General features: G+C 51.3%; 1 long non-coding RNA gene across 2 annotated transcripts; it reads right to left on the bottom strand.

Annotated features, from left to right (window-relative positions):
• Positions 1–11,177: 11,177 nt before the first annotated feature.
• On the bottom strand, positions 11,178–16,207 carry LOC144243268 (uncharacterized). 2 transcript variants are annotated; one of them, XR_013338598.1, is made up of 5 exons: positions 16,064–16,207; positions 14,144–14,662; positions 12,332–12,665; positions 11,801–12,100; positions 11,178–11,597 (listed from the first exon to the last, which is right to left on the bottom strand). It is a non-coding gene; the product is annotated as an uncharacterized LOC144243268 (long non-coding RNA). The 2 variants fall into 2 exon arrangements; XR_013338597.1 differs by having other exon boundaries at positions 11,178–12,100.
• Between the last annotated feature and the right edge of the window lie 245 nt (positions 16,208–16,452).

Here is a 16,452-nt window from a genome sequence, read left to right as displayed (position 1 = left end):
TGGGGCTCGAACCCACAAACCATGAGATCATGACCTGAGCCAAACTCGGATGCTTAATCGACAGAGCCCACTCAGGCGCCCCAGGGAACTGATTTCAAAGGTGCTTTCACATCTTCCCCCTTCTCCCTCCCAGACAAGAGTACTCAGTCTGAGCGTCCCACGGTACGTGTGACACCGTTTGAAAAAGAAGCAATTTTGCTGGAAAAGTTGAGATCAGCTGACCAGTCAGATTAGCCGAAAGTCATTCGTTCTGCTCACCAGAGATGGTTTCAAGAAATGACAAAAACCAGCGACACCCTTTTGGCATGAAGATTTTTCCCTGTCAATTGTCTGGCAATAAAAGAACTAGCCTGTGGCAAAATCAGAATGGCGTTTCACGTCACCACTTAATCGAATTGAAATGTTTGTTCCTTGCCCTTCACTCTCTGTGAGTGCCGGAGTCAGAAAACATCTTCCATAAAGGGCCAGAGGGAAAATATCTTCAACTTTTTCAGTCTCCGGCAAGGATGCAACTTGGCCTGTGTAGCAAGAAAGACAGCCACAGACCACGCGTGGACCAGTTGGGCGTGGCTGTGTTCCAATAAAACTTTATACAGTCCCTTCCCGCTATTCACAGTAATGTTCTATCAAGTTGCTGCCAACACCACATTCGCAAAGGTGGAACTCTGCTCCCAAGAGAAACACAGGGTTACGCTTCTGTGAGTCTCGGGTCATGGTATTTTGTCAACTGATCAATACATAGCCTGGTTTTATGTGTGTGTCTGTTAAAGACGCCTTTTGAAATATACCATGTTGATTCATTAACACGAACTCACAGCCACCAGTGCTAGCATTCATGGCTGAGCAAAGCGTATCTGACATGCATGATGTCCCCATATGGCACATGCCGCCTTCTTACCCTCAGTAGATGTGGCACTTTGGTTGGGGGCCATGCTGGGTGGCCAGATCTCCAACAAAAAGCACCAAAACGGGGAAAACGTGGCACTAAGTAGACATGAAAAGGGCATTTGTTTACAGATGAGACAGCAAAGCAGAGAGTTGCCTTGTTTGCAGCTGGGTGACTCTGAGTTTCTGCTTCTTTGCGTATGTCTGAAAACGATCGATACTTATGGCTGTAAATACATACTAACAAGTAAGCAGATGTGCAAAATGTGAATAATGAGGATGGACTGTGTATAGACCCTGAAATTTGAACTGTACAGAATTCTCATGTGTCGCAGAATATTCTTCTTTTGATTCCCCCCCCCCCCCCAGTCATTTAAATGTGTGAAACCCATTTTTAGCTTTCAGGTTGTACGAACACAGGCAGCGGGCCCGATGCGGCTGTAGTTTGTTGACCCCTGCACTGAGCCATCAACCTCCTTGTGGCTGAGATTTCTCATGGAGAATATAGACTGAGGGCCTTCTGATCATGTGGTCCTCATAGACCGTGACTCTTCTCACCTGGGTAAGAAAACGAATCCATCCATTCACTGTCTGACGCTAAAATGGGGAAGCAACAGAGGCGCCTGGGTAACTCAGTCAGTTAAACGTCTTACTTCAGCTCAGGTCATGATGTCGCGGTCCGTGGGTTCAAGCCCCACGTCAGACTCTGTGCTGACAGCTCAGAGGCTGGAGCCTGCTTCAGATTCTGTCTCCCTCTCTCTCTGCCCCATCCCCAGCTCATGCTCCTTCTCCCTCTCTCTCTCTCTCTCTCTCAAAAATAAATAAACAGGGACACCTGGGTGGCTCAGTCGGATAAGCATCCGACTTTGGCTCAAGTCATGACCTCACAGTTCGTGGGTTCGAGTCCCACGTCGGGCTCTGTGCTGACAGCTCAGAGCCTGGAGCTGCTTCACATTCTGTGTCTCCCTCTCTCTCTGGCCCTCCCCTGATCACGCTGTCTCTCTCCCTCTCTCAGAAATAAATAAAACATTAAAAAATTTTATAGAAAAATAAATAAACATTAAGAAAATTAAAAAAAAAAATGGAGAAGCAATAATGCCCCTTAAATGCCAGGAGGGATTGGTTCACTTTCTGAAGACAAACAGGCAATGGATGAGTTATTTCCTGAGCGCGCCCGCCCCTCCGCGTTACGCCCAGTGATGGCCTCCATCGAAATGACGTAAGGAAGCGCTGGAAGAATTCACACATTATTTGAAGCCCGACTTCTCCCCTTCCCAAAGTTCCTTCCATCTTCGGGGTGTCTATAAATAGAAGTTGAAAAGAAAAAGAAGAAAAGAAAGAAAAAGAAACGCCGGCCTTGTTTCTCTCCGAGACCCATCCCTTCTGCGTTCAGCACAACGGCGGTCATTTATTCCAGTTGTGCGACCGGCTCTGAATGCGCACAGTGCAGACACAAAGCAGAGCAGAAATGACAGAATTTGCTGAAATGTCTTTGCCTCCTGATCTTTAGTTTGCTCGTTGGCCCCTGCCTCAGAGTTCTCAAGAAAAGCCCAGACATGTCAGATGGAGATTGCTTCTCAAACCTCTTCTGAAAATAGACACAGAGGCAGAGAGAAGAATGAAACTGGCGTTGTCCAATAACCTAAGAGTCAGGGTTTACATGTGAGGATTGTTCTACCTTTGTCTTTCCATCCTGGGGCCGACAGCTAGCCGGTGCCCCCAGAAGGGGAATTTCAGTGCGGAACGTCCGTTCAGTCATTCAGCAGATGTTTCTGGAGCTTCCGCTGGCTCCCGGGGTGTCTGCTTGACTCTGAGGGCAGAAGAGTGAACCAGACAAATGTCTTCTGGATGTGTCATCCCTGGAATGTCAGCGACAAAGGCCCCCCGGCCAACCTACGTATCTAGAATTCTCTCAAACGTGTTTTCTGGAAATTTCATCTTTGCACTCAATAGAATTCAAGGATAGTCAGGTGACCTAGGCCTGGATCAACAGGAAATGCCCAGAACTGCTCCCTTTTTTGCACCAGATCTTTCAAAAATAAACACTTAAGTTTTGGTCAGTCAGTCGAATCAACATGCGTTTACGTTATTCTGGCAAATCTGCTCATTAAAGAAACGGCACCTCTAAACCTTGTGTTTGTGAACCAGGAAATTTGTTCTCCCTCTGCTCTCTCTCTCTGAAACCTTATCACTTTTGTTGAAGATGGTTTTACATCTGTTTTTCTTTGTAACGTTTGCCTTTGGCCACAACCAAGAATTCGTTGTTCACGTGTCACCTAAGTCAGCTGATGTAACTGCTTCTTGGCAAGTCTTTGAAGAGTGGAGGAAGTTGTTTTAAGCACAGTAGGATCTCTAGCTGTCCAAGAGCATGTTAGCCCCCTCCTTTCCGTCAGATGATGGGGACCCACAGGCTGGGAGGCTGGCTTGTCCCATTCCCACCATGGCTTCTTCTCTTTTACAAAGTACACTGTGTAGGGGCCTCTGGGTGGCTCAGCCGGTTAAGTGTCCGACTTCGGCTCAGATCATGATCTTGTGGTTTGTGAGTTAGAGCCCTGTGTCGGGTCCCGGCTCATTCCCTCTCTCCCCCATCCCTGTATGATGACTTGGCCAACTGTCGCGTGTTTGTTGGTCTGTAGGTTTTGTGACCTTCCAGCGCCTCTAAACTGCCGTCCATCAACCACTGCCACACAGAATCTTGACGGAACACCTTGAGGATCTAAGACTCATCAAGGAAACTGCTGAATCCCCTGGTCTCCCGTCATCCTGGAAACCTGAGAGTCCCAGCCCCTGATCTCTGACCCACACCAGGTCAGTCTGACGGCAAGAATGTTCTAGAACCAGGGGACAGTTTCCTCCTCTGCGGGACACCCTGGAAGTAGCTTCCTCTACTTTGGTTTTCAAGGCATGCTTGTCATTAAGATTTCATTTTATTACAATTTGGTCTGATGGCTAATTCTCATCACAGGAAAAAGGGAACACGGGAACGGGAGAGAAGAAAGTAAGAAACTCCAGACAGATGACCACTGATAATGGTTTTGACGTTTTTGGACTTGGCTCAAATGCCAGGAGCCGTCTGCATGGCTTGGAGTTTTTTATTATTACAGTGTGTGTTTGCTGCATTATCAAGGAATTCAGTGCTGGTATTGAGAAAGGTACAAATGAATGGATGGAAGACGCTCATAAGGGGTGTCAAGTGTAGATTTGAACAGGTTACTCAGTTGTGAGACACGTTACCTGGGGCAGAGACATGGAGCAGGGGTGCGTTAAGCATAGAAGTGAAGACCGGAAACACAAGACTGTAACTCAGAAAGAGGAAGGGATGGGAGTTCCAAGCAAACCTTGCAGATTCACAGGACACTGATCATGTCACTTTGGGATTGACTGGTGTGTCATCCCTAAAGCTCTGGCCCCAAGTGTCCTGGGCCCAAGATATAAATGAACCGTGGCTGCTTAGCAGACTATCCGTGAGCGCCAGCTGTGTGCAGATGTTCCGCCCCCACCTCTGACCACAGTCAAGGGCGTGTTGGGTCCGGGCACCTCCTGGGGTCTGAGTCCCCTCGCTCCCCTTGCTTACCCTCAGCTCTGGTCCTTACAACCACATGGTCATCAGGGAAGGAGATGATACAAGGAGGAGGCAGAGGGAGAGAGTTGGGGTCTAGCAGGGTCGTGGCGTCTCATTACACCCTCAGCATGAGCAGATCAGACACTCTTATTGAGTGAAAGAATGAACAGTAGTAACGACATGATTTTTCCCAAGGTTACTCCTGTTTTAAAGATCCAGCCCTGCTGTGTCCATGAGGGCTGACCTGGGGTCTGAAGACTGTAGTGCCGGACTGTCTGTGGGCACTTCTGGCCCTACCACTAACCAGCTTGTTGGATGCGGGCAAATGAGCTAACCTCTCCCTCTCGCGTGCGAAACGGGTCTGATGGCATTTCCCCCAGGGAGCCGCTGCAGGGGTGAGGCTTGCGATCCCGTGGCGAGAGGTGGGGGGTGAGGCTCCATGAGTTGGTCACGAACCCTGCAGGATCATACTGCCTCCCCCTGCCCCCATGCCCTCAGACTACCATCTACTAGAAATACAAAGACCTACGTCTGTGAAAAGTTACGTGTTATACGTGTTATGTCACTTTCTATATGTGTAGAGGAATGTTGTAAAGTAAGTGCCTACTGGTGAGTGGATCAGTAGGAAAAAGTGACTCAGCTTTTTCTTAATGTTATTTATTTATTTTTGAGAGAGAAAGAGAGAGAGAGTAAGCAAAGGAGGGGCACAGAGAGAAGGAGACAGAAGATCCAAAGCAGGCTCTGCAATGAGAACACAGAGTCCAATGCGGGGCTCGAACTCACAACTGTGAGATCACGACCTCAGCCGACGTCAGATGCTCAACCCGCTGAGCCACCCAGGCGCCCCGCAGGTTAACTTTTGAACCTTAGGATTTCTCGTACCCTGCACCCTTGACTTCTGTACTGATATTTTCTTTTAAAGAGACATTGTCTTAAAATGAAAAAAAAAAAATCCCAATTGAGGCACATTCTACCAAATGTCTGAGTGGTACCTCAGTCCCGGGCACGGTCATCAACAAGGAAAATATGAGAAACTGTCACTGGCAGCAGGAGCCTCAGGGGACAGAGCATGATGCGGTGTCCAGGGCGGGACATGGAACTGAATAAGGCATTTGGGAGGAACCAAGGAAACAGAAATCAAGGGTGAACATCGGTTAATAATGATGTAGCTGGGGTGGGACTCAACGTGCCGATGCTGATGTAAGATGTTTGCACAAGGGAGGCAGAGGCCGGGGCACGCGGGAGCTCTCTGACCATCTCCGCTCCTTGTCCGTAAATCAGAATCTCGTCTGCAATGAAAAAGCTCATGTGGACAGAATGGAAAATAAGATTTCTGTTTCTGTCTGTTGCAAAGGCAAACCCATCAGCCAGGCAGCGTGATGCAGGGGGGTTTGGGACCACACTGGGTCAGGAGATTATAGCAGAGTGCAGGTCTTCGTAATCTGAAAACAGTGTGTGTGTGTGTGTGTGTGTGTGTGTGTGTGTATGTGTGTGTGTGTTTACAGGGAGGGAGGGAGGAGGGCGGGTGCATGGACTTCCTATTGCCGATGTAATGAATGCACAGCTTTGTGGGTGAGAAGTCCCACCCCCACCCGCCAGGCTGAAATCAAGGTGAGCGGCAGAGCCGTATTCCTTCTGGGGGTTCTCGGCAAATTCTCGTTCTTGGCTTTTCCAGCTTCTACAGGCCCCCAGGCTCCTCCGCTCATGGCCCCTTCCAGCGTCTGCAAAGCCATGGGTGTCTTCCCATCCCTGCGATTCTGGCACTTCTGTCTCCCTCTTAGAAGGACCTTTGTGGTGACATGGTGGCCACCCGCATGGCCCAGGATGAGCTCCCATCTTGATCTCCATCAAGAGCCTTCATCCCATCCGCAAAGCCTCTGCCATGCCACGTGGCACACTCACAGGTTTCCAGGGATGGAATCACGGGCGCCTTCGGGAAGCCGTCACACCGCCCACCTCGGCTGGCAAACCAGATGTTTCTTCTATGCACTGTGATTTCATGCAGAGATGAGCCGTGGTGCTGGGAAGGTTTCTTCCCAGGCTGGACCGCAGTTTCCTCATCTGTAAAATGCAGTTGCCGTCACTCCATCTTCCAGCTCTGGGACTTCTTTTGTAAAGATGTCAGTTTGGAGCAGTGTTTGAAGTCTGTGTTACCAGCCACCCCACAGCCCCTGCGGTCGGGAAGGTGGGCTGAGGACACTGTTTTACCCACACGGGTTTGTGGGTGATGACTCGATTCTCTCAACAGATGGACTAGACGGCTGTTATTTTTGTGTTTTTCATTTTTATAGTTGCTCTTTTGTCCATGAGCCCTTTCTTTTTTTTTCTTTTTAATTTTTTAAAATGTTTATTCATTTTTGAGAGACAGGGACAGACAGAGTATGAGTGGAGGAGGGACAGAGAGGGAGGGAGACACAGAATCTGAAATGGACTCCTGGCTCTGAGCTGTCAGCACAGAGCCTGAAGCGGGGCTTGAACTCACAAACTGTGAGATCATGACCTGAGCCGAAGCTGGAAGCTTAACCGCCTGAGCCACCCAGGTGCCCCTGTACACGAGCCCTTTCAAACAGAAATTTGGTTACTGCGATGAAAAAAAAAAAGAAATATTTTGAAACTTTCCTGGCAGTGCCTTCTGGTGCTTTCTTCTAGGGCATAGGTGAGAATTGGCCTTTGGCTTAGAAAATCCAGAGGTCTGGGTCCAAACCCAGCTCCATGATTGCCAGCCAGGAGAACTTGGACGAGTCTCAGAACTTCTCGGAGGCTCAGTTTCCTGCTCTGTAAAATGGGAACAATAATTGTACCTACTCCGTAGCGTATTTGGGGAAGAATCAACAAAAGAACGCAGGAAAAGCGCCTGGCGCTGTGCACAGTGCCGCCACAGAGTCGCTCCTGGGCGTGTGTTCACGGCTCACACACTTCTTAAGAGGAAGGTCCCTCCTCCTGCCCAGCCTCAATAGTTGCAAATGATAAACCAATATTTGCCTTAACATCTAGCACATCTTTCCCTGCAAGGAAACGTCAGAGCTTCTCAGCTGGGCCACCGTGTTTAGAGCTGTGGTTTGAAACCAGGATTAAAACAAACAAACAAAAAAACAAGACAAGACAAGACAAAGCGAAGTCCCCACGCACAGAGGACCCGTGAGATGCTGTTTGTCCCGAGGGGTGCGGCTAACGCCTCCCAGCAAGGAAGCCACGCGTCAAAGCAGCCACGTCCCCTAGGTGGGTGTTGCGCTGCTCAAATTGCTAAAGGCGGCACTTATTTAGACCGCAGGAGAAAGAACTTTCTCTCTCTCTCTGTGTGTGTCTGGTGTTTCCCATGTCCCTTTCAGCACTATTTTAGTGTGTCCACCAATTCTGATGTGCTGTATTTTCATTTTGATTCAGTTCCAGAATTTCTTTTAAGTGAATTCTACATGCATCTGCCCAACGTGGGGCTCGAACTCACAAGCCTGAGATGGGGAGCCCGATGCTCTACGTACTGAGCCAGCCAGGTGCTCCAGAGGGAGAAAAAAAGAAAAGACAGGGAAATAAGACTGCTCCTCTCTGCCCTTATGATTTCCCTGCAGTGTGGGCTCAGCTCCTAATGAGAACCCCTAAGTGAGAGGGTGAGGGGCCTCCTGGATGGCTGGGTAGAGACCGTTGAACAGAACGATGAAGAAAGGGCCAGACTTGCCTGCTTCCGCGTCCTGTTCTGCCCTTCCTAGCTGTGTAACCTTGGGCAAGTGACTAAGCTTCTCTGTGCTTCCATTTCTTTATAGGGGGTGGGAATTATGTTCACCTTATAGGGATGCTCTGAAGACGAAGAAGGTGAAAGTGCGGAACGTGCTTGGCCTCATGCCTAGTACGTAAACAGTGCTTTAAAAATGTTAGCTACGGGCTGATGTTTTTCCTTTGACGTGCACGCGCTGGGCTTTTTTCATCACGAAGACAGGGGTTTAGGTAAGAGGGAGGAGTTAGAAGTCATGAGTGGATAATTCACTAACAGGAAAACATGAAGAGCCAAACACCGTATGAAAAGATGTCCGGCCCCACTGGAGATCTGTGAAATGCTCATCAAACACCCCAGAGACGTCAGTTTTCACCCCTCAGAGTAGCAACGTTTTAAAATACTGGTAACGTTTTGTGCCAAGGAGGGTACAGGGAACGGGCATCCACTTAACGCTGCCGGGGCATCTACTGGGCAGAGTGCAGGGGCGATGGGGGTTCTGCCAGAGTGTGTGTTCATACCCACTGTGGGCGCTTGCACAGAATGCACATGTCCAGAAGTGTGACCTGACAGCAAAGTGCCCTGCAGCATCGTCACAGCAGAGCCTGGAAACCGCCGCGATATCTGGCAATGGGTTGGGTGGGTCGTGGGCTGTGCAGAGGCTGGAGTACTATGCAGCCGTGTAAAGGGGCCGTTGGAACTGAAGGCACTGTAACCTCAGGTGATATCGACCGACCCCCTTCTCCCGACCGAACACTGCAGAGAGAGCTCTCACTGCACATGTGACTTGCGTTTGCCACAACTCATGACACAGATTTGGTTATGGCTCTAAGTTTACAGGTGAGAAAGTGAAGGTGTGTCAGGGGTAAGCAGGTCACCCAGGTTCTTTCTTGAGCACGTGGGTGGCAAGTTGGACTTAAATCCACCGTCCTGAGCCAGAACCTGAGCGCTAGAGCTCTGGACTAACTGCGACCTCTTGGCCCAGAAAAATGTGACCTGCCGAACAAAGAACGTTGCAAGAAAAGGAGCTTTTATAATCCAGTGTTGAAGAGCCAAAAATTAAGTCCTCCATTAAGAGCAGCCTCGGGCTGCACGTAGCCCCAGTCCCAGTCCCAGGGAAAGCCTCAGACTGTTCAAGGCCAAAGCCATCCTCGGACCGCCCTCAGATCAGCTAATCAAACAACACTCCTATGGTCTGAGGCAAGGCTGGGAACTGCAGATACAAACTAGCCAATTTCTCACCGCTTGCCTGAACCCCACGAGGGCCCTTTAAACTCACCTCATAATTGGTCATTTCCAAAGGATTCTCAAAAGTCATGATTGGGTCCCACCAAAAGTAACCGACACCTCACAGATGCTGAATGGTCAAAGCTGTTACCAGGGATGCTGTACAATTGTAATTGGTGCTTGTGTGATGATGCTACATGTACTGTAACACCCCCGTCCCTTACTCCTTAAAAGCCCTGTTCGCTATTGTTCTTGGCTTCACCTTGCTGCCATGACACCGGTAGGCGGGTGAGCCCCTGCCTGAGCTTGTAATAAAGACCCTTTCGTATTTGCGTAGGTGCCGGCTCCTTGGAGGTCTCTGGGGACTCGCCAATCGGGCACAACAGTGTTAAGTGACCAACACAAAATGAAGTGGACTGTCTTCTCTCTACTCCCCAAACTCTTTTCCCTTCCTGTTTCTTCTGATCACTCACCGCACATGTGCACACACATACACGCTCACACACACGGATGCACACATGCACGCACACGTGTGCACACACGAGCACACACCCATGTGCACACACATGCACACACACACACATGCACACATACACTCATGCGCACACACAGAGGCGTGCGCACACGGCCATGTGTGCACACATGCACACGCGCAGACGTGTACACACAGGCAATGCGTGCACTCGCACACATACATGTACACACATCCATGCATGCACACACACACACAAGTACACACGCGTGCACACACATGCACACAATCTGTTTATCACTCCCATTCCTCCATCCTCACTGGAATTCGAGCTTCCGGAGGGGAAGCCTGTGCTGCTTTGTGTTTCCAGCACACGGGGACGGTACACGGTGACCAGGAGACACCGGATACGTGTGCTGAATGAATGAGTGAGCACGTCACCTTCACCTTAACCCTGAACGCATTCAGCCACTAACGGGGTCATTGGGTCGGGCCGGCAGCTCCGTATCCTGGTGCTGGTGACCGATGAGGTGGACAAAGTGGGTTGGAAAACCCGCATCTGAGAGGCTGACACGCGGGCGACAGCCCCACCCCCTCTCCTACAGTATCAGCCAGCCACTTGCAATTAACCACACAGAGACTTAATCAATCTGGAAGCTAAATGTCTTTCGGCGGCAGCATAGACGACTTTTGGCAGCTCCTAGCTGTGTAAATTAAAACAATGCGCTGTTTTTAAAAATAACACTTTAAAACATGCGTACACTTGAATTACCATCCAGCTCAGAGGCCCCACAGAAGACAGGGAAGCTGGTGCGTGCCCCGTAGACACCCCTTGCTCCTCTGCCGCCGTGGGAGCCACCACTGGCCTTTCCGAGGTGTTCTAGAAAGCATGGTGTTTTGGGGGTGTTCAAACTCACGACCCAGAGAGCAAGTGTCGCAGGCTCTGCCCACCGAGCCAGCCGGGCGCCCCAATAAAGAGCAGGGTCACAAGGCAAGGGTGTGCCTCCAGCACCTCGCCCTAACCCAGGCAGGCCACCCCAAGTCTCCACCGCAGCCCACGCCGTGAGGACTCAGCACAATCACTGCAAACCTCTTTCTCTTAAAAATAGGAAATGTTGGCTGCAGCTGCAGTTAATTTACTTCTGATGAGTCTAACCTTTCCTTCTCTGAGGAAGTTGTTTAGTGGGAGGGGAAAATGCGGTCACAATATTGTTTTATGACTGTTTATCTTGAGGACCTACTGATACTGATTGCAAATATTTATGCGCATTTTTTAAAATCTCGGCTAATGTTTGGAATGCATTTTTTTCNCCAGGGGCAGAGAGAGAGAGAGAGAGAGGATCCCCAGGAGGGGCAGAGAGAGACAGAGGCAGGAGAGAGAAGTGGGGTTTGACTCACCCAATATGGGACTCGAACTCACGAAAGACTTGAGATCATGACATGAGCCAAAGTCAGATGCTTAATGACCGAGCCCCCCAGGCACCCGCTTTCTCCCTGTTTGTTAGGGAGTGAGCCCTGGGAGTCGACTTGGCACACCACGGCCACAGTACGGACCACGCTTCTCAAGCCTCAGTTTTGGGTTCCGGCCAGTGCAATGTAAAGGGGCGTGTGCCACATGGTTTCCAAGAACTGCCCTTGAAAAGAGGGGACATGCCCTTCACTCCCTTCTTTCTTCCTACTGCCGATGACTGGAGTTCAAGCAACCATCTTGGGCCGAGAGGTATCAGGTCATGAGCAGAGGATGGCTGACCAGAGAGAAAGAAGAGAGCTGGGCTCCTAGTGACCCCCACGAAGCCCCCTGCTTGCCCCAGAAGGGCAGAAATGAACCTGTGTATATTTCAGGCCTCTATTATTTTGGGATTTCTATTACTGGCAGCCCCGCCTGATGGTATCTTATGGAGGAGCAGAGCGGAAGCAGGGGGACCAGTTTGGAGGGGGGTGTTCTTACAGGCAGGAGGCGCTGAGGCAGGAACGATGCCCAGCAGCTGTGCGGGTGGGGAGAGGCGGGTTGAGAAACGTCCTTTCCCAGTCGAACATCTGGAGGAGCTGCTGATAGAGGGGATGTGACTGCCGAGGGCCAGTGAGGTCTCAGCGATAATCCTTTTTCCTTTTTTTTTTTTTTCCTAGAAACGCGGGATGGGCCAGGCAGCCACTGGTAGGGCTGAGGACACCTGGAGACCTCAGGAAAGGTAGACACTTACAAAGGGCAGTTCTCAAAATTGTAGGTCGTTGTCCCCCCACAGGTTACCTAGAAAATATTGAGACACATTAATTCACTCATCAGAGGTTTGTTGAGCACACACCCGGGCGGAGCGCTGAGCCGAACTGCGGGGGAGGCTAAGGGGGGGGACGAAGCAAGCACCCCCCTGCACCCCCACCCCCGGGGGGAGTTAGCACGGGAGTGTCACCTCCCAGCCCCGGGTCCCTCGGGGCGTTTCTGAAACTGCACTGTGACCCTGGGCGGGCCTTGCCACCTCACCGAACCTCAGCTTTGCTTTTCCTCATAGGCGTTTACGATGCGGACACCTGCCTCCCGGGGAAGACGGCGCCGAACGCGGTCACCAGCCGCCTGCCATGCAGGAGTGAAGAAAATAGAATTCCAGAGACATCGCCAGGGCCTGGGGCCATCACGGCAGAACATCTGAACTCTGGAAGGTTCCAGTCCAGGCTCAGGACACCTCCCCCCCGGCAGCAGTGCCAGGCGTCCTGGGGCCCAGACGCCCAGCCGGGTCCGACGCAGCCCGGGTGCAGACAGGCGGCCCAGTGGAGCCTCCGACTTAGCAGTTGGTGAGCTCTCGGTACGAAGTGCGTTTCTGTGGCGGGCGACAAGTACGTGGTGGGCGGGGGTCGAAGCCTGCACACCCCCGGCATTTTAATCACCCACATCAGCGCTCCGCTCCTGGTGCAGCCCAGCCCAGCTGCCTCTCCCCCAGAGGAAGGGGTCCCGTCTCCCCTTTGTCCCGCCACGTGCTGCAGGCTGGACGGCGTCCTCGCACTTCAGCACGACGGCTTTGTGGGGCTGGGATTTCCAGGTCAGACAGCGGGTGATTTTCCCTGTGGGACGCTGCCGTCTAGACTAATCTTACCCGAATGGGCTGCCGAGGCAGAGATGGTCAGAACGACCCCTGGTTGTACACGCTTAGAAGAAATGCAGTGGATGAAACCGAAGGGACAAAATCTCTGTCCCCAGGCCCCCACCCAGCCCCTTCGCGGGAGCCCACGGGTCTCCTGGATTCTGCCGCTCGGCTGAAATACCATCATTTTCTAGATCATGGAGTGTGGTTTGTGGAAGTGTCTGCATGAAATGGCAGAAATGTAACAGTCGTGTGCTTGGCATCTAAGTAAATTATGCTGTTGAGAAAGAAAAAGGCTAATTAAAAGGGGGCTTCTCTTTTAATCTAGAGGGTCCTAGTGAGAATATTAATAAAAACTATAGCTGAGTGCCGGCAATGGACAAAGCTGTTTAGGCAGATCGTCTGATTTAATTTTCCTAAGGAGCCCAGAGGTGGGGATCATTATTGCCCTCATTTTACAGAAGAGAAGAGTAAGGCCTCCAGGGGAGTGACTTGCAGAGCTGGGCATTGATCCAGATCTCACCGACTCTACATCCAGGCTCTAAAACCTCTCAANTCAGCGATAATCCTTTTTCCTTTTTTTTTTTTTTCCTAGAAACGCGGGATGGGCCAGGCAGCCACTGGTAGGGCTGAGGACACCTGGAGACCTCAGGAAAGGTAGACACTTACAAAGGGCAGTTCTCAAAATTGTAGGTCGTTGTCCCCCCACAGGTTACCTAGAAAATATTGAGACACATTAATTCACTCATCAGAAGTTTGTTGAGCACACACCCGTGCGGAGCGCTGAGCCGAACTGCGGGGGAGGCTAAGCAGGTTACCTAGAAAATATTGAGACACATTAATTCACTCATCAGAGGTTTGTTGAGCACACACCCGGGCGGAGCGCTGAGCCGAACTGCGGGGGAGGCTAAGGGGGGGGACGAAGCAAGCACCCCCCTGCACCCCCACCCCCGGGGGGAGTTAGCACGGGAGTGTCACCTCCCAGNCCCTCCCTCCCTCCCTCCTTCATCCCTCCCTCCCTCCCTTCCTTCCTAAAGTGGGGAGAAGGACAGAAGGAGAGAGAATCTCAAGCAGGCTCCATGTTCAGTGTGGAGCCCGATGTGGGGCTCGATCCCACGACCTTGGGATCATGATGGAGCTGAAATCAACAGTTGGGTGCTCAACCGGCTGAGCCACCACCCCCATCACGTTCTTTTTAGAAGATGTCCACAAAGTACCTGGTCGTTTCCTTTTTCAATGCTGAAAGTGGCCAGAGGAGCGGTGTCTCATCCCCACACAAGGAGGAAGGGAGCGACGACCTCACGCACGTGGCCTTCCAGCCGGGAAGTCCCAGCCCCACAGCACTCTCTCCTTCTGCCCAGAGTCGGCTTCCGGCTTGGTTCTTCTGGCTGTGGGTTCAGCCCTGCGGGGAGGTTCGCGGGTGCAGAGGTGGGATCGCCACTCCCTACAACCGGCCTGTGGGGACAGACTTTTTGGTGATGGTGTGTGGTCCTTTGTTAGCATCTAACGGGGGGATGCGTTCGGTCCAACTTGATGAAAATGTGATGTGGCCGGCAGAATACTGTCCCTCCCTCCAAAGATGTCCATGTCCTCTTCCCCACAGCCTGGGGGTATGTCACTTTCCGTGGCAAAGGGAAATGAAAGTTGCAGGTGGAACTGAGATGGTTAATCGGCTGACTTGAAAATAGAAAGGTTTCTGGATAACCGGGGGGGAGGGCGATGTCAGCACAGGCTCCCTAGAGGTGGAAGAGAGAGGCAAACGAAGAGAATCACATGATTCAATGATGAAATAATGATCGGATATAATATAATAAGATTATAATAAGATATAATATGATTGGCTTTGAAGACGGAGGAAGGTGCCACCACCCAAGGAGTGTGGCAGGCCCCTGGGAGCTAGAAGCAGCAGTGACATAGGTCTTCTCCAGCGTCTCCAGAAGGAACAGAGCCCTGTCACCAGCTTAATTATAAATAGTCCAATGAGGCGTGCTTTGGCCTCCGGCTTCCAGAACTGGAACATAATAAATTTGTCTTTTTTAAGCCACTACATTCCTAGTAGTTTGTTAGGGGAGCTACGGCCACTGAATACCGTGGTGCAGGGCAGTGGGTGCGCTGATTGTTTTCCAGATCCCTTTCTCTTTTCCTTTGTGAAAGGAAAGGGAGTGTATTCTAGTATATTCTAAGGGAACTGAGCATACACAGCCCGTTGGTGCCCTTTTGACTCCCAACATCAGACTAAAAGCACAAACAAAAAGACTCCACCCTCTTGTAAAGTGGGAAATTGGTTCCTGGAAAAAGGAAATGAATTCAACCATAGCAAGTCTGAGCATCCTTTAGGATTATAGGACCATGGCATCCCCACACGCTCCCTCCATTAACACCTGCCAGGTATGGTGCATGGACAGAAGGACCTATAGCCCCTTGTTTGACATTTCAAATTCAAGCGCAGGCGCAGGCTGTCAAATGTAAATCATACACTCCCATCGGCTGGCATTCCTCGAAAGATCAATTATGCGCTGACATCTCCTTGCATATAAGCGTGGGATTATTTACAGCCATCAAGCAAGGTTAACACGTGGCGAGAATCTGGCCCTAAGTGCAACGCCGAAATTCCTATTCAGGTGGCTGAGAAATTAAGGCAGTTCTGGAAGGTCTCTGGCCTGTTGCGACGTCTGTCATTGGCTTCTCCGTCACACAGTGGCCAGCGGCATGGTGGAACACCCCAAACCTGAGAGCCACTTCCTGCCCCTCCCCTGTGCGGCTCTGCCCCTCCCCCCTCGCAGCTCTGCTCTCCAGGCCTAGAGTTACCCACCAGCAACCTCCACCTTGGGGCTGAAGGGCTGGGGCCGGGAGGGGCCCTCCCAACAGTCAAGCCTAACATCTGTCAGAAGGCACACGTCTCATCAACAGCGGAGTCCGCACGATGGCTCGGAAACAGTCTGCGCTGGCTTATGACACATGAGGCATAAATTAAATCATAACGGAGGGCTTTGCTGAAAGCGTGTGATGACAGGTGTTGTGAATAAGTTGGCATGGGGGCCACTGCCCTACCTAGCAATTGTCAGTCATGGCCACCGATCCGCCCCTCTCCCACCAGAGGAGTGTCTAGCCAGGAGGAGCGCCCCGATTCACCTTACCTGGGGTGGGAACGGGCACCTGCCCGTGTGTCCTGTGCCCAGGGCTGCGAGCCATGCAGGCTGGTGGCCCTCACTCCGCCCCGAGCGAGCACGCCTGTCCTCAATTCCTCACCCCACTGCTTGGGCTGAAGGCCATGGTCACCACAAAGCAGAGACGGCCAACAACTGAGCAGAAACCCAGGAGGAAATAAATCATAAGTGAGATTTTAAAAACAAAGGGAACCCACGTGGCCGTCCTGGAAATTTCAGAGCTTTGCCGGACATCCTTGTATTCATGTCATAGTTTATTAGATAAGAATGGAAACTGCAGCCTCATCCTTAGGGCTTCTCAGACTGTTCTGGGTGGGGGTCGGGGGGTCTGAGACCCCTGGCCCAGGTCCTCCATCACC

This window comes from Crocuta crocuta, unplaced genomic scaffold, assembly GCF_008692635.1.
Source record: "Crocuta crocuta isolate KB4526 unplaced genomic scaffold, BGI_CrCroc_1.0 scaffold27, whole genome shotgun sequence".
Lineage (NCBI taxonomy): Eukaryota > Metazoa > Chordata > Mammalia > Carnivora > Hyaenidae > Crocuta > Crocuta crocuta.
Note: the sequence above shows the minus strand (reverse complement) of the source record. Positions and strands in the feature narration are given on the sequence as shown.